The 21,005-nt window shown below is 47.8% G+C and overlaps 1 protein-coding gene across 6 annotated transcripts in view; it reads right to left on the bottom strand.

Annotated features, from left to right (window-relative positions):
* LOC116988564 (adhesion G protein-coupled receptor B2-like) overlaps window positions 1–20,789 on the bottom strand; it is a 514,190-nt gene extending 493,401 nt beyond the window's left edge. For 5 of the 6 annotated variants that reach the window (XM_033045397.1, XM_033045400.1, XM_033045401.1 and 2 more), the window contains exon 1: window positions 20,462–20,789. The gene's annotated coding sequence lies outside the window, so the exon portion shown is untranslated. Of the gene's footprint in view, window positions 1–17,718; window positions 17,985–20,461 lie in introns of those variants that run through there. The other variant, XM_033045398.1, reaches the window with a different exon arrangement.
* Between the last annotated feature and the right edge of the window lie 216 nt (window positions 20,790–21,005).

Below are 21,005 nucleotides of genomic sequence, written 5' to 3'. Positions count from 1 at the left end.
CAGTGTTTCGTGAGTCTTGCGTGGGAACTTTTTAACTCAGCGGGGCAGGCAGCAGCAGATTGTCGCTCCCTTCAGTTTCACCCCACCTACACCCCTCTGCTTCCCGGCCATGTGTGTGACCCCTTCCCTCCCCTCTCCAGCTCCCCGCACATTGCACCGGCGCGGGGGCTTTGCACTGTCTTCACGTCGGCGATTGCAGCAGAACCGTGTCAGGACCAATTGGACACCGACCACCAGGCCCACCGCAAGCACGGAGATCCCAGAGACCAGCAGCCCAGCCCAGCCCCACTCCAACTACAGAGGAACCTGGGTTGCGGATGACGGGGCGCAGCTCGGGGCGTCGTAGGGGCCCATCGGGGAGCGGCCACTCAAAGCCACGCCGGGAGATGTAGGGCCCTGCCCCGGTCTTGATGTTGGAGCCCCCGGCGGGCGCTAGCAAGTCCGCGGCAATTTACAGCCGCGCGGGCGTTGTAAGGCCCCCCTCCAGGTCACTCTCAACCTCTATGATCTTTGCTCTCAACCCCGTAATTCGGGCGGGAGAAGTCGCCGCTGCCGGTTCCCCGCAAAGCAGTCTCCCACCGGAGACCCGCGAGCTCCCGGTGTCACCATCTACCGGAGTCGGGTCGCAGCAGCTCGCCCCCGCAACTCTCCACGCTCCGAAGCTGGCTAGCTCCACGGAGGTAGGTCCGTAGGTCCACAGCTCCCACCGCCGCCCACCGACCCCCAGGCCCACTGCAAGCACGGAGATCCCAGAGACCCACAGCCAGCAGCAACTCCAGCCCAGCCCCGCTCCAACTCCAGAGGAACACGTAGGGGCAGAAGCTGATGGTGTACAAGGTACGTCTTGTTCTTGGGGTGGCGGATGAGGGGGCGCAGCTCGGGCTGTGGGCGAACTGCCACTTGTCGCTGTAGCGGCCAAAGATCATAGAGGAGCTCCTCTATGATCTTTGGTAGCGGCCCATCGGGGAGCGGATTCCTCTGGAGTTGGAGGGGGAGGAGGGTATTGTGCTGTTTGATCGCCCCCTGCTATCCCAGGGACAGGGAGACACATCGGCTTTTTAGACTGGTGGGCAATCATTTCCAAAGTTCTGCCCACACAGTCAGTACACTTCTCCTACACTGTATTTCATACAAACATTTATTCTGCAAGAAAAAACGACATTGAAGACTCAAACTCGCGATCGAGTAACTGCCAGGATCATGGCGCAAACTCGCGACCTTGCGGATATGAGCCGAGCACTCTACCACTGAGCCAGCCATTAAAATCTACGCTAAATAATTTCCATTCCGAAGACCGACAAATTCTGAATTACGAAAAGTGTCTGGTCCCAAGGCTTTCGGATAAAAGGTTGTGCACCTGTATTTGTGTTTTTTCTTGATTCCTTTGGTATCTAAAAAGTTTCAGAAGTGATAAATCTGGCTGTAAAATTTTAAAATCACCCATGGTTCCGAAGTGGGTTTTTACATGCAAAAAGAAAACGCTTCTGAAGCTAAATTTATCATTAAAAAAATCTCCAGACTTACGAGTGGTGTGTGGAAAAGTAAGTTTTCTATCATTATGGTGTTGAGATGTATATTTTGGCAAATAATAAAATGTCCAGACAGCTTAAACACCCACTCCATTTCAATAGGATATTGTCAATTTGCTGAGGTTGATTATGTCCAATTAACAGCTAACAAGTATGCCATTCCTTGGCTTGCATCTGAGTAAAATGTAATTCAAAACCCACAAACGGTTTGCGATTTTTTTTACTGCCAGCCCATCAGCTGTGAGTGACTGCACTGCCAGCCCACCAGCCGTGAGTAAGTGAACTGCCAGCCCACCAGCTGTGAGTGACTGCACTGCCAGTCCAACAGCCGTGAGTAAGTGAACTGCCAGCCCACCAGCTCTAAGTGACTAAAGTGCCAGACCAATAATCCATTCAGTGCATCCTCTCCCCCTTCTCTCTCTCACAGAGTCTGTCACCTGTTTTGGGCAGAATTTCTGGCAGTTTCTCAGTTGCCAGCCTGCCAGGTCCGAGTGACTGTACTGCCAGGCCTCAGTGACTGAGCTGCCTGGCCTCAGTGACTGAGCTGCCAGACCAAGAATCCATTCGGCCCACAATGTCCATACTAGCCCTCTGGAAACCAGTCCCTTCGACCCATACTAGCACAACAGAAAGCCCCTCCCCCCCCCCCCCCCCCCCCCCCCACTCACTGGCCAGCAATATTGGAATTGGTGGAGAGATGGAATATTGCATTGGGTGACCAGTTCTCCTGTGTGATGCTGGGACCCAACGGGTCCCACTTAGTCTAGTATATGAATAGAAATCACAGTTTAGTTAGTATCTGTTATTGTTACTTCCATTTATTAACTATGGCATAGATGTGGCCCGCAATCCGCTCTGACATGCGTCCTGGCCCCTATGCAGAACAAGGTTGCTGACCCCTCGTGTAGAGTTTAGAAGATAGACATAAAAACCTGGCATAACTCAGTAGGACAGGCAGCATCTCTGGAGAGACGGAATAGGTGACGTTTCGGGTCGAGACCCGAAACGTCACCCATTCCTTCTCACCAGAGATCCTGCCTGTCCAGCTGAGTTATCGCAGCTTTTTGTGTCTATCTTCGATTTAAACCAGCATCTGCAGTTCCTTCTTACACAGAGTATAGAAGTTAGGATTTTATGTTACAGTTCTACAAGATGGCGGTTAGGCCCCATTTGTGGTGTTCAATTTTGGTTATCCTGCACATCGACTCTATCTACGAGAGACAGTGAGAGGAATGCTCTTTCACCCACACCCACCACTCCACCACTTCCTCCCATCATTTAATTGTTGACCTATTAAGATCTGTAGTAACACCAAGTGGAAGATTACATAATGCAGCTGTGCTTATTTTCATGGCATCTCTTGCAAGGGGTTACACAAAGCTTCTTAATATTAATATAACAGTGCAAGGCAAAATATATTGGATTAAGAAACATCGAACTTTCATTGTTATTCATTTGGGTCTTTTGTGCCAGTATTCAGCCCAATGCACATTCACCAAACATTCATTGTTCTCAAATGGAATCTCAACTTCTGTCCACCTTCAACCCTAACGACTAAGAGATACAATAATCAGAGAGTAATGGAGCTATACAGCACAGAAATAGGCCCTTCAACCAATCTGTGCATGTTGACCTAGTTGGCAATTTGGGCTTGTCCCATTTGCCTGCATTTGGCACATTTCCATACATCTAACCAAATGTCTTTTGAAAGTTGAAATTGTACTCTTCCGGTGGCGCTATGGAGTAGGAGAGACTCGCGCCAACTAGCTCCGTGAAAAATCCAATTTCTGGTGGACACAAAATTAATACCTTTTACAACTAATCCCAAATACCATAATAGTACTATTTCCGATCATTCCCTGCTAACCTTCTCCCTAAAACTAGAAGGACTGTACAATAAAAAATCGTTCTGGAAGTTTAATCCCCAAATACTAAACAACCCAGATTGCCGTATATATTTAAAACAACAGATGGAATTCTTTTTTGAGACCAATGATACTCCAGGTATTTCGCCCTCGTTATTATGGGAATCTTTCAAGGCTTTTATTAGAGGTTCTATCATTTCATATCAAGCATATCAAAACAAAAAGAATAGGATGGAACAATTGCAACTAGAAGAACAGATCAGACAGCTGGATTCAGAAAACGCGACAGATCCGTCTATAACCATGTAACCATATAACAATTACAGCACGGAAACAGGCCATCTCGGCCTTACAAGTCCGTGCCGAACAACTTTTTACCCTTAGTCCCACCTGCCTGCACTCATACCATAACCCTCCATTCCCTTCTCATCCATAGGCCTATCCAATTTATTTTTAAATGATACCAACGAACCTGCCTCCACCACTTCCACTGGAAGCTCATTCCACACCGCTACCACTCTCTGAGTAAAGAAGTTCCCCCTCATGTTACCCCTAAACTTCTGTCCCTTAATTCTGAAGTCATGTCCTCTTGTTTGAATCTTTCCTATTCTCAAAGGGAAAAGCTGGTCCACATCAACTCTGTCTATCCCTCTCATCATTTTAAAGACCTCTATCAAGTCCCCCCTTAACCTTCTGCGCTCCAGAGAATAAAGACCTAACTTATTCAACCTTTCTCTGTAACTCTGTAACTATGGATAAACATAATAGGATAGCAGTATTAAAATTTAAGCTAAATCAAATTCTCTCTACAAGAGTTATCAGATTATTTCAAATTACTAAACACGAAAATGTTGAATTCGGCGACAAACCACACAAACTTCTAGCACCCCAGTTGAGAAAAGTGGAAAAGGACCATACTATTCAAAAAATCAGATTAGATAAAGGTGAATTGTTTACACTTCCAAAAGACATTAACGAAAGATTTGCCCAATTCTATCAAAATTTATATACATCCAAAACATCAACAGAAATAAGGAAAATTACAAACTTTCTAGATAACTGTAATCTTCCTACATTTAATGCGGCGGAATGAGATGAATTAGGAACATAGATTTCAATTAAAGAAATAGAAGAGACTATCAATTCATTGAAGAATGGCAAAACACCAGGCTCAGACGGGTATAGTAATGAATTTTATAAAAGATTTTACGAGGTAATCTCCCCGCGTTTACATAACCTTTATATACACGCATTTAATGAACATCCGCTACCACAAACACTAGTCGAATCAACTATTACACTTGTACCCAAAAAAGATAAAGATCTGGAAGATCCGGGATCATACAGAGCAATTGCCCTGTTAAATACAGATCAGAAAATCTATATTACTAAAACTCGGTTCTTGACCGCTTTTGGCCCACTGTGCTGCGATTTCCGACAGAATGCCGCCACCTACGGCAGTCATTTTTGGCCACCTCGCTCAGAGCCCCGCTCCGCATTACGGGTGCGGAGGATTTTTCCCATCAATGACAAATCAGTGAGATATTAATGTTTTTTAAAAATTCACCATTCTCTCTGCTGCCCCTGCTGGAGGGAGGGGGAGGGACTATAAAACCAGGAAGTGGTGTGCCTCACTCAGTCTCTGCAAGATGGATGAAGCCAAGGGTCACGTCTCTCTGAGCTCTGAATAACACTGAACAAATGTCTACACAACTGTGAGTCCCCTTAATGTGGTTTGAAAATGAAAATATGGTTTGTTTGAAGTAAAAAGGCACTGCCTGCAAATGGTTGTTTGGGTGCTTTGGCTTGAAGTTGAAAGGCACTATTTACTGCAAATGGTGGCTTGGGTGCTTTGGCTTGAAGTTGAAAGGCACTACTTACTGCAAATGGTGGCTTGGAAGCTTTGGTTTGAAGTTGAAAGGCACTACTTACTGCAAATGGTGGCTTGGGAGCTTTGGCTTGAAGTTGAACGGCACTACTTACTGCAACTGGCAGCTTGGGTGCTTTGGCTTGAAGTTAAAAGGCACTACTGCAAATGCACTTACTTCCTGTTTGCACTCTATATTGATTTTAGATAAAACGCTACCACTTACGGCTGTGAGTTTTGGCCATCTTACTCCGTCCCCCTCCGCTGAGCAGGTGCAGAGAATTCTTCCCATCAATGAAAAATAAAAGTGTTATTAGTGTTTAAAAAAAGTTGAGAATCTCTCTCCTGTCGATCACGCCCTGAAAGCCACACCTTTTCCGCTGGGAGGGGGAGGGGTTATAAAACCCGGAAGTGTTGGTGTGGCTCAGTCTCTGCATGATGGGGGAGGGGGAGGTCACGACTCTGTCTGAGCTGTGAATCAGCCGAACACACCGAATGTCTACTGAACTGTGAGTTTGGTGTTTGGTGTGGTTTTATGGTTGGTTTCACCGTGCTTGAAGTGGAATGAAACTGCACTGGAATTTGGTGGCCCTGCACCCTGCTTGAAGTGGAATGAAACTGCACTTGAATTTGGCGGCCTTGCATCCTGCTTGAAGTGGTATGAAACTGCACTTGAATTTGGTGGCCTTGCACCCTGCTGAAAGTCGTATGAAACTGCACTTGAATTTGGTGGCCTGGGATCCAGCTTGAAGTGGTATGAAACTGCACTTGAATTCGGTGGCCTTGCACCCTGCTTGAAGTGGTTGGAAACTGCACTTTAATTCGGTGGCCTTGCACACTGCTTGAAGTGGGAGGAAACTGCACTTGAATTTGGTGACCTTGCACCCTGCTTGAAGTGGTAGGAAACTGCACTTGAATTTGGTGGCCTTGCACCCTGCTCATAGTGGTAAGAAACTGCACTTGAATTTGGTGCCCTTGCACCCTGCTTGAAATGGTAGGAACATGGATTTTAATTTGGTGGCCTTGCAATTTGCTTGAAATGGAATTTCAAGGAATAGTCATGAGTCAACTGCCAGCCCACCAGCTGTGAGTGAGCTGCCAGCAGATCAGGCTTGAGGGACTGAGCTGCCACCCCAAGAACCCATACCGGCACTCCAGAAAGCCCCTCCCACTGGCCACCAATATTGGAATTGGTGGAGAGGTGGAATATTGTGTCGGGGGCCCAGCCCTCCCGTGTGAACATGGGACCCAACGGGTCCCACTTAGTCTAGTATTAGCTAAAACTCTGGCAAGAAGATTAAGTAAATACGTTAATGAATACACTCTGATCAAACTGGGTTTATACCCAAGAGACACATGTTTAATAATTTGAGATGTCTGTTCAACATAATGTACTCACATAGAACGATAAAAGACATAAATTATTTCATTTGACGCAGAAAAAGCATTTGATCAAGTTGAATGGAAATATCTTTTTACAGAATTGCAACAATTCCAGTTGGGAGAAAATTTTATTTCCTGCATAAAACTGCTATATGATAAGCCGACTGCCAGAATACTGACTAATCATATACTCTCATCTAAATTTCAGCAATCCAGGGGCAATAGAAAGGAATGTGCATTATCACCCCTGTTATTTGCCCTTGCGATTGAACCTTTGGCGGAAAGTATGAGTACATCCGAATATTCACGGCTACAACACTAAATACTCCAATAATAAAATATCATTATATGCAGATAAGGTATTACTCTACAGGGCTCTCGCTTCACTTTTTTTCCCTGTTGCCAGCCGGGCAACCTTGGCAGCTTTTTAGGTTGCCAAATGACATTTTAGGTGGTCATTTAAGATGGCTTGCATGACGCGTGCTCGGACGAAGTGCGTAGTTACCAGTCGGAAATTATGCTCAATGAAGCATTCACATATTATTTCTGCTTCAAATAAAGTCACAAACTAATATATTCACCAATCAAGACATGATATATACCACAATGACATGCAGCAAAATTATAATACGGTATCTCAACTCTTTTTACACATTGCAATTAATGCAATTTTTTTTATTTCTTTCCACTTCCAAACAAAAATGTGGTTGGATTATTCAGCGTATGATCAACCTGTGTCAATAAATCCTGGATCTTGATAACATATATGCTTAACCATGCCAACTACAGATTGATGCAAGCATGTTTTCTGTGAAGGACTGAAAATTATCATGACATGGCCATAGCATGGGTCGTTATTGCTATTGTTATAGAAAACACTCTCGCTTCCCACATAATTTATCCACAACAAAATATGCAGGTTGCAAGGAATTTTCTAAAGGCATTTTATGATAATAGCTGTTAAAACTGACTATACCCATCTGACAGGTTAAACATTACACTGACTAACAAGAGATGACCAAAGGACATAAATGCAGCAAATGTTTGGTAATATATTTAAAGGTGTCAAGACGCCACATTACCAGACATTCAGATTAGATGTATGTGGCAATGAAGATACCCAGTTGTGAGCACCATTTTTAAAAAGAATTGTTGATAAATGCTTTTTCCATCATTCCCACTTCAGAATTAACGTTAAAATTTCAACTGAAATATCTCCTGACCAAATTTGTGATGTATATGACTGGCTGTAGAAGTAAAACCTGGATAAATCCAACGTATAGTTGTGAATGTTGCTTATTAAATAACTACAATACTGATACTCCATATTAACAGCATTGATTTGCCATTAAAATGAATTCTGTAATAACGTGTCAGTGACAATCGAACACTGCGGTTTTAATGTTTCACGTGTTCAAAATTTAATTAATCCATCTTTATGGATTAAAACAAATAATAACATTGGGAATTAAAACATATTTGATTGCATTCCGTTATCAAACATATTCAATGCAGGATTGATAGATGGTGGTGCGGGGGGGGGGGGGCTTGAGAAGGCAATCGGTGTGGATTGGATGGATTGAGGCAGGGGAATTTGTGAGTGTTGGTTGGAGTAGGTAAAATTGTGAGGGGAGAGCGCGGGGGATGTCAGTGGGGTTGAATGGGGGGGGGGGGGGGATCTGTGCAGGATGGATGGGAGGAGCAGTGCAGGATGAAGGGATGAGCAGTGCAGGATGGATGGGAAGGGGGGGTCAGTACAGGATGAATTGGGGGACCAGTGTAGGATTGATGGGGAGTGGCAGGAGAATCAATGCGAGGTGGCTTGGGAGATCAGTGCAGGATGAATAGGGAGGTTTCATGGCAGTCGGGTCACGACCCATGACCCGTACTGTTGCTACGCTACTCCAAATGGATTACACGCGATGAACTGCAGGTAGGCACTTGCCATTGTTTCTAGCGTAGCGGGCCCGTAAAAACCCGCTGAAATTGTCAATTTTTGCGCTGTAAATAATTATGGAAATCGGGATAAGCGTGTGAGACATTTAGCATACTTCAGAATTCCAAAAGTGAGGAGAAATGACGGTAGATAAAAACGAGAGCTGAAGGGACAACAACAGCCAAAGTGCTTGGCGAACATTGGCCGTTTGCTCACTGCATTTCATCAACAGTAAGGCATTATTTGTGTTTTTTCTTGATTCCTTTGGCATCTAAAAAGTTTCAGAAGTGATAAATCTGGCTGTAATTTTTTTAAATCGCCCATGGCTCTCGTGGGTTTTTACATACAAAATGAAAATGCATTTGAAGATTTACAGCCAGATTTATCACTTCTGAGAATTTTTAGATTCCTAAGGAATCAAGAAAATGCACAAATAATGCCTTACGATGAAATACAGTGAGCAAACGCGATAATTCCCAATATTTTCAATGTTTACCAAGCACTTTAGCTGCTGTTGTCCCTGCAGTTCTCGCTTCTCTATACCTTCATTTCGCTTCACGTTTGGAATTCTGAAGTTGGGTACATGTCTCTCACACTTACCCCGACTCCCACAATTTATTTCAGCGCAAAAATTCAACATTTTGGCGTTTTTTAACAGGTAGGAAAGTATGCGTTTTTAACATTCATATCATATACCGGAAGTGACGGATGTCTTCCAGTTGGATTTAGCGGCTCCGTGCGTTGATCCCTATGACCCAGTGACCTTTCGTGCAACCCCCCCCCCCCCCCCTATAGATGGGCGGGGGGCGGGGGGAGAGTGGGGAACACAGGGGATGTCAGTGAGGACTGAATAGAGACAGGAATGGGGATCAGTGTGGGATGGAGAGGAGGGGTCTCAAGATAAGGGGAGTGGAGGGGGGCGTACGAGAGAGAGAGAGAGAGAGAGAGAGAGAGAGAGGAAGGGGCAGAGGAGGTGGGAAGGAGCCAGCGCTCCTCGGACACTTGTCAGGCTCGGAAATCGCAACCGCGGACAGAATATCTTGGCGGCCGCGCGCGCATGCGCACACTCACACACACGCGCGAGGCTTCTGTGAACGATAATTTCAGCTCAATCCAGCGCTAAATGCAGCTCAACTGCCTGTCTCGCCTACAGCCCCGTCTCAATTCACACATGGCTGTTGGTTAACCTGGTGGGACAGGCAGAGTGAGCTGCGTTTTGCGCTGGCTGTGGGCCTGGGGGCGCCGCGCCCGTCTGACTCCCGATGCCTCTGGCCACCCTCGGGCGTGGGGGGGTGCAGTGGCGGTTCGGCAGCGATTGTAGCGCCGGAGAGCCGGGATCGATCCTGGCTGCTGTGCAGGGCTGCCGAGAGTGTTTTGGCTCGTCTCCCTCCTCCGATCACCGCGCTCTATCCTCAGTCCCACAGTATAGTTGTGAATGTTGCTTATTAAATAACTACAATACTGATACTCCATATTAACAGCATTGATTTGCCATTAAAATGAATTCTGTAATAACGTGTCAGTGACAATCGAACACTGCGGTTTTAATGTTTCACGTGTTCAAAATTTAATTAATCCATCTTTATGGATTAAAACAAATAATAACATTGGGAATTAAAACATATTTGATTGCATTCCGTTATCAAACATATTCAATGCAGGATTGATAGATGGTGGTGCGGGGGGGGGGCTTGAGAAGGCAATCGGTGTGGATTGGATGGATTGAGGCAGGGGAATTTGTGAGTGTTGGTTGGAGTAGGTAAAATTGTGAGGGGAGAGCGCGGGGGATGTCAGTGGGGTTGAATGGGGGGGGGGGGGGATCTGTGCAGGATGGATGGGAGGAGCAGTGCAGGATGAAGGGATGAGCAGTGCAGGATGGATGGGAAGGGGGGGTCAGTACAGGATGAATTGGGGGACCAGTGTAGGATTGATGGGGAGTGGCAGGAGAATCAATGCGAGGTGGCTTGGGAGATCAGTGCAGGATGAATAGGGAGGTTTCATGGCAGTCGGGTCACGACCCATGACCCGTACTGTTGCTACGCTACTCCAAATGGATTACACGCGATGAACTGCAGGTAGGCACTTACCATTGTTTCTAGCGTAGCGGGCCCGTAAAAACCCGCTGAAATTGTCAATTTTTGCGCTGTAAATAATTATGGAAATCGGGATAAGCGTGTGAGACATTTAGCATACTTCAGAATTCCAAAAGTGAGGAGAAATGACGGTAGATAAAAACGAGAGCTGAAGGGACAACAACAGCCAAAGTGTTTTAACAGGTAGGAAAGTATGCGTTTTTAACATTCATATCATATACCGGAAGTGACGGATGTCTTCCAGTTGGATTTAGCGGCTCCGTGCGTTGAGCCCTATGACCCAGTGACCTTTCGTGCAACCCCCCCCCCCCTATAGATGGGCGGGGGGCGGGGGGAGAGTGGGGAACACAGGGGATGTCAGTGAGGACTGAATAGAGACAGGAATGGGGATCAGTGTGGGATGGAGAGGAGGGGTCTCAAGATAAGGGGAGTGGAGGGGGGCGTACGAGAGAGAGAGAGAGAGAGAGAGAGAGAGAGAGGAAGGGGCAGAGGAGGTGGGAAGGAGCCAGCGCTCCTCGGACACTTGTCAGGCTCGGAAATCGCAACCGCGGACAGAATATCTTGGCGGCCGCGCGCGCATGCGCACACTCACACACACGCGCGAGGCTTCTGTGAACGATAATTTCAGCTCAATCCAGCGCTAAATGCAGCTCAACTGCCTGTCTCGCCTACAGCCCCGTCTCAATCCACACATGGCTGTTGGTTAACCTGGTGGGACAGGCAGAGTGAGCTGCGTTTTGCGCTGGCTGTGGGCCTGGGGGCGCCGCGCCCGTCTGACTCCCGATGCCTCTGGCCACCCTCGGGCGTGGGGGGGTGCAGTGGCGGTTCGGCAGCGATTGTAGCGCCGGAGAGCCGGGATCGATCCTGGCTGCTGTGCAGGGCTGCCGAGAGTGTTTTGGCTCGTCTCCCTCCTCCGATCACCGCGCTCTATCCTCAGTCCCACCCCCCGCCCCGCCTCCCCCGACTTCCGCCTCTGACCGACACCTCCCTCCTCCAAGGGTCTGTTTTGGCGGAGTGACAGCAGCTGCCGCTAACAGGGCGGGGCGGGGCGGGGATGCGGGAGGATGAGATGGAGCCGTCGTCGTCACCGCCGCTGCCCGACATTCGCTCTGACCCTCCGTCACGCAGCACTTAGCATCTTTCCCACAACCGTCGCCAACACAAAACGTCACGTTCCTTTTCTCCAGAGGTGCTGCCGGACCCGCGGAGTTACTACAGTTTTTTTGTGTCTTATCTTCGGTATAAACCAAGTTGCCAAGCCGGGCAAAATGACTCGCCGTTTAGGTTGCCCGGCGGCACTTTTAGTGGTCATTGGCACCCGGGCAACCGTGAATTTCGAGCCCTGCTCTATATCACCAATTCCCAAGTTAGCTTCCAAGTATATTAAATCTTATAGAGGAATTCGGTTCCTTTTCAGGATATAGAATAAATTGGAACAAAAGTGAAATTATGTCAATAAAACCTCAAGAGCCGACACACCTCCTAAAATTCCCTTTCACAATTGCTACGGAAAAATTCAAATATCTTGGTGTTCATGTAACCAGAAAATACACTTCTCTATTTAATGCAAACTTTCCTCCTTTAGTTACGAAATTAAATGCTCTTACTCAATTTTGGAAAACACTTCCGATGTCTCTCATAGGCAGAATAAATGCCATAAAGATGATCTTCCTCCCACAAATCCTGTACTTATTTCAATTAATACCGATATACCTTCCTAAAATTTTTTATTTAAACTTGATTCTCTGATCACAAACTTTATTTGGGATTATAAAACACATAGAATCCATAAACGGCATCTATGTAAACCCAAAGAAATTGGTGGACTGGCTCTCCCCAATTTTTTATACTATTATTGGGCAACGAATATTAATAACATAATCTATTGGTTGGACAACACATGCCAACAGGTAAAATGGTTAATAATGGAGAGAGAGGATTGTTCGCCTTTTAATATAGGCGCGATTCTTCTCTCTCCAATAAATTTGAAGAAAATACTATATGAGAAAAATCCGATTATCCACAGTACCTTGTGAATCTGGAGACAAGTGAAGTCAACCCTTAAACTGAGAAATTTATCTCTTATCTCACCATTTGCCAACAATCCTTCGTTCAAGCCATCTATTTCAGACAAAACGTTCACACATTGGGAAAGATTAGGAATAAAAAAAACTCAGAGATCTTTATGAGATGGGAACTCTAATTTCATTTCAAGAATTACAGTCGAAATATCACCTGAAAGGTAGTCAATATTTTAGATACCTTCAATTTCGAGACTATCTGAAATCATATACCCAAGACTACCAATCTTTGTTGCCAGACATACTAGACGAATGTATGAATAGAAACTCGGAGACAAACAAGTTAATATCATAACTGTATAACACCCTTTTAAATATAGAAATCCCATCGTCAGAAGTAATTAGGAGAGCTTGGGAAGATGAACTTGGCCTAAAAATTCTAAAAGACAGATGGGAGGAATACCTTCTATATTTACACAATTGTTCGATTAGCCCTTGCTGTCTCCTCCTCTTCCCATCTCTCCCTCAGCCCTTGGGCTTCTCCTTTTTCCTTTCTCCCCCCCCCCCCCCCCCCCATCAGTCTGAAGAAGGGTTTCGGCCCGAAACGTTGCCTATTTCCTTTGCGCCATAGATGCTGCTGCACCTGCTGAGTTTCTCCAGCCTTTTTGTGTACCTTCGATTTTCCAGCATCTGCAGTTCCTTCTTAAGCAACTATAACCCATTCCTTTGTCTCTTGTATAAAGTTACATAATTTCTGGAGAGGAATTTTTGAAATTTTTTCAAAAACACTAAAAATAAAATTGGATCCCGATACGGAATTGAGCATTCTAGGTACGTCAGAAGCCTGCTCTGAGCTATCATTATTTCAAAGACGAGGCCTTAATTATGGCCTGATAACGGCAAAAAAACTAATACTCAAATTTTGGAAACACACATCAGATTATAAACATGTCCGAGACGCTACATCTTGAAAATATTAGACTTGTCTTGGCAGAAAAAACAGATCATTTTTCGAAGACATGGACACCATTCATTGATTTATTACAAGGATAGTATGATACAACACAACTTTGGATTTAAATCTAATTACGGGTTGGGTGAGGTGGGTGGGGAGGGATGTGAGGCAGGTATATCACCACATTTTTCTTTCTTTTTTTGTCCTTTTATTTTTTTTATTTTTTCTATTCCTCTCTTCTTTCTTTCATCTATTCACTCTTTGGCTACACCACTGGTAGTCTAGGGGTTCTATCTTTGCACATCTCACTTTTTCTCTTTCTTGCTTTTATCCTTTCTTTTCTTCCAACTATAGCTAAAAAGTTAAAATTGAAGCTGTACAATAACTGTATTCTTTTATACGCCGTTGGTTCTATTTTTGTTCATTTGCTTCTAATAAATTAAAATAATTTAAAAAAAATGTAAATAAAAAATAAAATCTATCATCGCTCACCTAAGGCCTACGCACTCTAGTTGTAGAATGCTCTAACCTGTTGAAAGACTATGAATGTTCATTTTATCCATTTTATTCATGATCTTGTACATTTCAGCCACCTATGCTAAAAAAAAATTCCCAGCATATCCAGCCTCTACCTCAAGCCCAGAAATCCAGGTAACATCCCAGTGAATCTTTTTGGCACCCTTTCCAACTTAATAACATATTTCCTGTAGCTGGGTGAGAAAACAACATTTGTACAGTTGCATCATAGATGGGTGGCGATAGATGACACTAAGTTTGTAGATGACACCAAGATTGCTGAGCTCACAAACTGTGAGGAAGGCTGTCAAAGTATACAAAGGAATAGATCAGCTACAGAAATGGGTGGAGAAATGGCAGATGGAGTTTAATCCAAGCAAGTGTAAGGTGTTGCACTTTGGGAGTTCGTATGTAAGGGGAAAATATACAAATAATGCCATGGCCCTTCAACAGTATTGCTGTACAGAGGGATCTTTGGGTCCAAGTCCATAATTCCTGAAAGTGACAACAAAAGTAGATAGAGTGGAAAAGAAGGCATATGGTATGCTTGCTTTCATACGTTGAGACATTGAGTACAATAGTCAGAAAGTCGTGATGCAGAACCTTTACAGAACTTTTTTTTTTAAACTGCATTTGGAGGTGTAGTACTTCTGGTTATGCCAGGATTATAGGGTATTAGATACAGGGAGAGGGTGGACAGACGTGGATTGTTTTCTCTGGAATGCTGAGGTTGCGGGGAGAGCTAAGTAGTACATACAATTATCAGAGGGGTGGATAGGATAGATAGTCAGAACATTTTTCCCGGGATGGAAAAATCAAATACTAGAACACATAGCTTTAAAAGAAGGGCAACATTTTTTTTTGCACATAGGATAGTGGGTGCCTGTAAACTATTCATGGGTGATTGAAGGCAGATACAAGAGTGGCATCTAAGAGACTTTTTATGGGCATATGGATATACAGGGAATGGAAGGATATGGGTTATGTGCAGACAGATAAGAGTTGATCTTGGCATCATGTTTTGCACAAACAGTGTGTGCCAAAATGCCTCTTTTTGTGTCGGATGGAACTGCAAATGTTGGTTTACACCGAAGGTAGACACATAAAACTGGAGTAACTCAGCGGGTCAGGCAGCATCCCTGGAGAAAATAATTAGGTGACTTTTCGGGTCGAGACCCACCTTCAGACTGAGAGGGGAGAGGGAAACTGGAGTTATGAAAATGTACAGAACAAAACAAAACATTGGCAAAAAGCCCACAATGGTCCATTGCTGGCTGAGGAAAAGGTGAAAACAAAGGGATAAGAATAGTGAAACTAGCACAATTACTAGGGTGGGGGAGGGATGGAGAGAGAGGAAATGCAAGGGTTACTTGAAATTAGCTAAATCAATATTCATACCGCTGGGTTGTCAGCTTCATTAAACCTTTTGCTGACCTTTTCAAAAAACTCTACCAGATTGGTAACTCACGATTTCTAACGTCTATCTGTGCAGTCTGTGCCTATCCAAATGTGTGGAGATCCTATATCCAAGAGCCCCCTCTAACTACTTTCCCACAACAAATCAAACTTGCCGCCCTGTAGTTTCCTAACTTTCCCTTACTACTCTTCTTAAATAACAATACAACATTAGCTACCCTCTCGTCTTCCAGGGCTTCACCTGTGGCTAAAGATGATATATATGTACATGCAAGGGCCTCCATAATTTTATCCCTAGCTACCCACAAGGTCCAAGGATGCAATTGCTCAAACATTATCCTCCTAATGAGCTTTAAAACCACCATTGTTGTCCTCTTTGGTAATTTGTATATTATCGAAGGCATCTATGCTTCAATTCCTTCAATTCCATGGTCTTGTAATGAATTATAAATATTCATTTAATAACTCCCCCATTTCTTGTGGCTCTACACAAACACAGCCACGCTGAACTTTAAGGAGATGTATTATTTCACTAGTCACCCAATTACTCTTATTATACCCATGGAATCTCTTAAAATCCCCCTTTACCTGCCAAATCCATTTCATGTGCTTTTCTGGCCCTCCAGATTGCCTTGTATATTCCCACACTTCTTATACTTGCAGAGGGATTCACTTGATTCTGACTGCCTAAATCTGTCACATGCCTACTAGCTATGGCATTTCCTTTAAATGACTGAAATACTTAGATTTAGATTTCTTCTAGAAATTAAATAAATTATCCTTTCCAACAACAAATTTTCTGTCTCTGTTAATCCATACCTTTGTTTATTCACTACTTCTTCAGCAACAGGGCACAATATTGTAAATCAAATGACTGTATATTTGTGAGTGTGAACGACTATCAGAACCCTAAAAATAACAGGAAACGAAAGAGTAATTTTTGCTTTTCCTTCCATAGAGAGAATAAACAGAAATCCCCACAGAAAAATAAACTGAGGATTCAGTTATTCATTCCAATGTTGCAACTCAATATCTTATGCTAATGTTTTCAAATATTCCAAGACGCACACAAAGATGTTATCAATGAGCCATACAAAAAGATACCTTTGCCACAATCATTTAAAAAAAGTGCAGAAGTGAATGATGATTTATTTACTGCATTTAATAAAGACAGTGGCATAGCTTGGCATAACTGCAATTTTTCTATCCGCTCCCCCACCCTCACCAAACTTTAATATTTTCCCTGGGATTCAGTGTTGGTATTGTTTGATCTGCCTCGCACATTTATGTAGAGCAATTTGCCTTTAGCAATTTGACAACCAATGATCCTGCATCAAAACAACAAAAATAAATTTTCGGCAAAAAGATACACAAAATGTGAGACCTAGAGAAAACAGACTGGGATGATAAGAACATGGAAACAAAGAATAAATCAAAAACTTTATGCGCGAGAATCGGAAGAGAAACGTTGAAAACAGAAAGTGAGTAGATCAGTGCCATTAATGAGAACAAGGGGACTGGTCTTTTGGACGAAATACCACATTAGAACTGAAAGTCATAAATTAATTTCTCCGCCTGAAGAATTCTACAAATTCGATTCGATTAGATTATGAGACAGAGATGGTTGTCAGTTTTGTTAAGCACGAATGTCACACTTGGGCTGGGGAGAACTCTTCTATTTCCATCAGTATTAGTTCAATTCCGGTAAACAAATAAATATATAACTTTTCAATGGTCACAATAATCCTTACTGAACCTTGCATCATTTTACGTGTGTTTTGTCACAATTGCAGACCATCTAATGTAAATTATTTGCCGAGCAGAACACAAATCCTACACGTTTCCACAGAAACCTTAATTAAAAACCCAACTTTAGGCTGGCCAGAAAACATTAAATGCCTTTAAACAATCCTCTTCGCATCTCCGAATACAGTTATTTTTACGCAACTGGCCATCCCGCTATCCATGCGAATATACAACGGCAAGTTGAACGCAGACGGCCCCACGTCCCTGAGCACCGCAGTTCGGAGAGGCTGGCAGTGATTTACTTTTTGTTTCACGCTGTCGGAACACAACTCCACGCCTTGGACATTTAGGGCGCTATCTGCATTCCGGGACAAATACCGCGGGCACTCACCTCTCTGCTCCCCGCGACAGGAGAGAGGGATATAGCTGTGGAAGTGCCACTGATAAACTTCAGCTGCCGAGTCGACTGGAACCCAACGCCGGGGAGCGGGGTCGGCAGCTGAGCCGAGCGGCGGCACTGCCCGGCCGGGCGCTCCCGCTCCCCGGCTGACAGATGGGCAGGGAGGGGGAGGGCGAGGGGCGGGGAGACAAGGCCTGCCCACATGCAGGCTGGAGGGGAAGTTGGAGAGGATGGTAGTGGAGGCTGGCGCGAAGGGGGGGTGGAGGGAGGCAAGGGGGGAGAGGAAGGGGGTGGATGGAGATGGGGAAGGGGGTGGGTGGAGGGAGGCAAGAGGGGTGGAAGAAGATGGGGAAGGGGGTGGGTGGAGGATAGAAGGGGGAGGAGAGGGAAGGGGTGGAGAGGGAAGGGGGGGAGGTGGAATGGGAGGAGGGGAGGGGAGGACGATGGGAGGGGAAGATGGGGAGGGGAAGCGGAAGGGGGTTGGGGGAAGAGGGGTGGGGGAAGGGGCGGAGGCGAAGGGGGTGGGGGAAGAGGGGTGGACAGAGAGGGGTGGGGGAAGAGGAGAGGGGAAAGAGGGCAGGGGAGGGGAAGAGGGATGGAAGGAGGTGGTGGGGAAGAGGGATGGGGCAGGGGGGAAGGGGGGGAAGGAGGTGATGGGGGGGGAGGGGAAAGGGGGGAGGGGAAAGGGAAAGGGGGAGGGGAAAGGGGTAGGGGAAAGAGGGGGGAGGGGAAAGGGGGGGAAGGGGATGAGGGTCGTGGTGGGGCGGGAGGGGTGGTGGGAGGGGAAGGGAAGAGGAGAATGGGAAGGGGGTGAGGAAAGGGGTGAGGGAAGGGAGGAGGGGAGGATGGGAGGTGAGGATGGGAGGGGAAGGGAGAGGATGGGAGGGGAAGGGAGAGGGAGGAAGGGGGAGGATAGGAGGGGAAGGGGGAGGATGAGAGGGGATGGGGAAGGAGGTGGAAGGAGGGGGGGAGAGGAGGAGGATGGGATGATGAGAGGGGGTGGGATGGGATGATGAGAGGGGGTGGGGAAGGAGGGGAGGGGTGGAAGGAGGGTGTGGGGGGAGGGTAGTAGGGGGAGGGGAGTAGGGGAAGGGGGTGGAGTGGAAGGGAATGAGGGAGGAGGAGGGACGGGGTGTGGGAGATGGGAAGGGGGGGGGGAGGAGGTGGTGGGGGAGTTGAAGGGGTGGGGGAGGGACGGGTGTGGAGAGGGGGTGGGTAAGGAGAGGAGGGGGGAGGGGAGTAGGGGAAGGGGGTGGAGGGGAAGGGAAGGGAAGTGAGGAGGGGAAGGGGATGGGGGGAGGGGAAGGGAAGGGAGGAGTTGAAGGGGTGGGAGGGAGTTGAAGGGGATGGGGGAGGGACGGGGTGTGGGGAGGAGGAGAGGGGCGGGGAGGAGAGGGGAATGGGGGGTGGGGGGAGGAGAGGGGAAGTGGGGTGGGGGAAGGAGAGGGGAAGGGGGTGCGAGGGGGAAGGCGGGGAAGAGGGGATGGGGAGGAGATGCGGGGCAGTGCGGGAGCTGGGGAGGGTGGAAGGGATGAAGGGGCGGACGTGAGGTGGGGAGGGATGAAAGGGAGACGAGGTGGAGTGGTGGAGGGAGGAGATGTGAAGGGGGGGGAAAGGGGGAGGGGAGGGGAGGGAGGAGAAGGGGGGGAAGGGGAGGGGAGGAGAAGGGGAGGAGAAGCGGGGGGGAAGGGGAGGAGAAGCGGGAGGGGGAGGAGGAGAAGCGGGGGGGAGGAGAAGCGGGGGGGGGGTGGTGGAGGAGAAGCGGGGGGTGGTGGTGGAGGAGAAGCGGGGGGGAGGGGTGGAGGAGAAGCGGGGGGGTGGAGGAGAAGCGGGGGGGGGTGGAGGAGAAGCGAGGGGGGTGGAGGAGAAGCGGGGGGGGGGGGGGGGAAGAAGGGGTATCCCTGGTGGTGGGAGAGCAGGGAGGCGATTTCTCTGATGGATAGGGCGACAGGTTAGAGAGCCGAGAGTAGCAGCGCAGTAGGTCAGTCGCACTTCCTTTCGATACTTGGTTCGGGTCACGGACAGTGTGTGGTCCGTGCGCCGCTCGGCCGCGAGACATCGTCATGACGGCCAGGGAAGGAAACACTGGGAGCCGGGTAACGGGGATGGACGGGTGGTGTTCGGGTCAGGACTTTACCCTGCACAGACGCTGCCCGACCCGCTCCGTTATTCACTCCAGATCCCAGCAGCTGGCGTCTGTGTCTCCGATAAGACGGACGCCCTTTCCCGGAGCCCTCCGGAAGGAGTGAGAGAGGGAGCGAGCGACGGGCACCCCTCGGGGTATTCGCTGTTATTGATAACGGGCTCGGTAGGTATCGGTGTAGATCTCGGACTGTAGCCGATCGGAGCGGCCCCGGCGGGGACCGCGAGCAGACGCAGATGGGACGATGTCAGCTCAACACAAGACAACTCACGACGCGAGCCGGGCTCCGGAGAGCGGAGTGTCCCGGTGCCCGAGCGGTCAGTGTGGGGTGCGTGAGAGGTGCCCACTGCGGGAGCTACCAAACCCGATGAGAGGTGACAGGTGGCGGAACCCTCTAACGTTCGGGAGTGGGTGGTCCGACCGACCTACCTCGGAACATCCCATTTGCAGCGGCCACGGCCGGGCAAGTCTGCAACCAGGCAGAGATTTATTTTCGACCCTGACCCGCGGCAGACCCCAGACTGTCCCAGACCTAGGGCAGACTGCAGACCCCGTTGCCCCTCACCCGCTGTTATGGCACGATCTGCCTACCTCCGCGGCTCTAACGAGAGTTGGGTGTCTCAGCCGCCGACTTTATCCGGGTGAAGTTTCCCATCCCGAACTCGGGTTCGCTGCTCACTGTTGGCTGCCGGCGTGCGTGCGTGCGTGCTCCCCCCACTGTTACTCCCTCCGACCCCCTCAGCGCCCCGGGCGGCGCCTGCAGCGGCGGGTCCGGGTGCCACTGCTCGGGCTCGCTTGGTGCGCTGCTCCGTGTCCTGTCCGCCGCACACGACAGGCACATGCTGCTGCTGCTGATGCCCGCTCCGCTGGCAACTCGGGGCCAACTGTCAGCCGCGGCGCGCGCGCGCGCGCTCCCCCGCCAACCACCTCCAACCCGCGGCACGCGCGCCCCCCCCACCCGCCAAATGCCGGCAGCCCCGCGCGCTCCCGTCCGAGGCGCGCGCCCAACTGCCAATCACCGGCAGCCTGAGTGCCACCCTTACCTCCAATCACAGGCTGCCCCGCGCTACCGCCCCCACGTGACAGCGACACACGTGCCGCCCCAACCCGTCACGTGATAGCAGTCCGCATGCCG

The sequence above is a fragment of the Amblyraja radiata genome, chromosome 27 (assembly GCF_010909765.2).
Source record: "Amblyraja radiata isolate CabotCenter1 chromosome 27, sAmbRad1.1.pri, whole genome shotgun sequence".
In the NCBI taxonomy this organism is placed as follows: domain Eukaryota; kingdom Metazoa; phylum Chordata; class Chondrichthyes; order Rajiformes; family Rajidae; genus Amblyraja; species Amblyraja radiata.
Note: the sequence above shows the minus strand (reverse complement) of the source record. Positions and strands in the feature narration are given on the sequence as shown.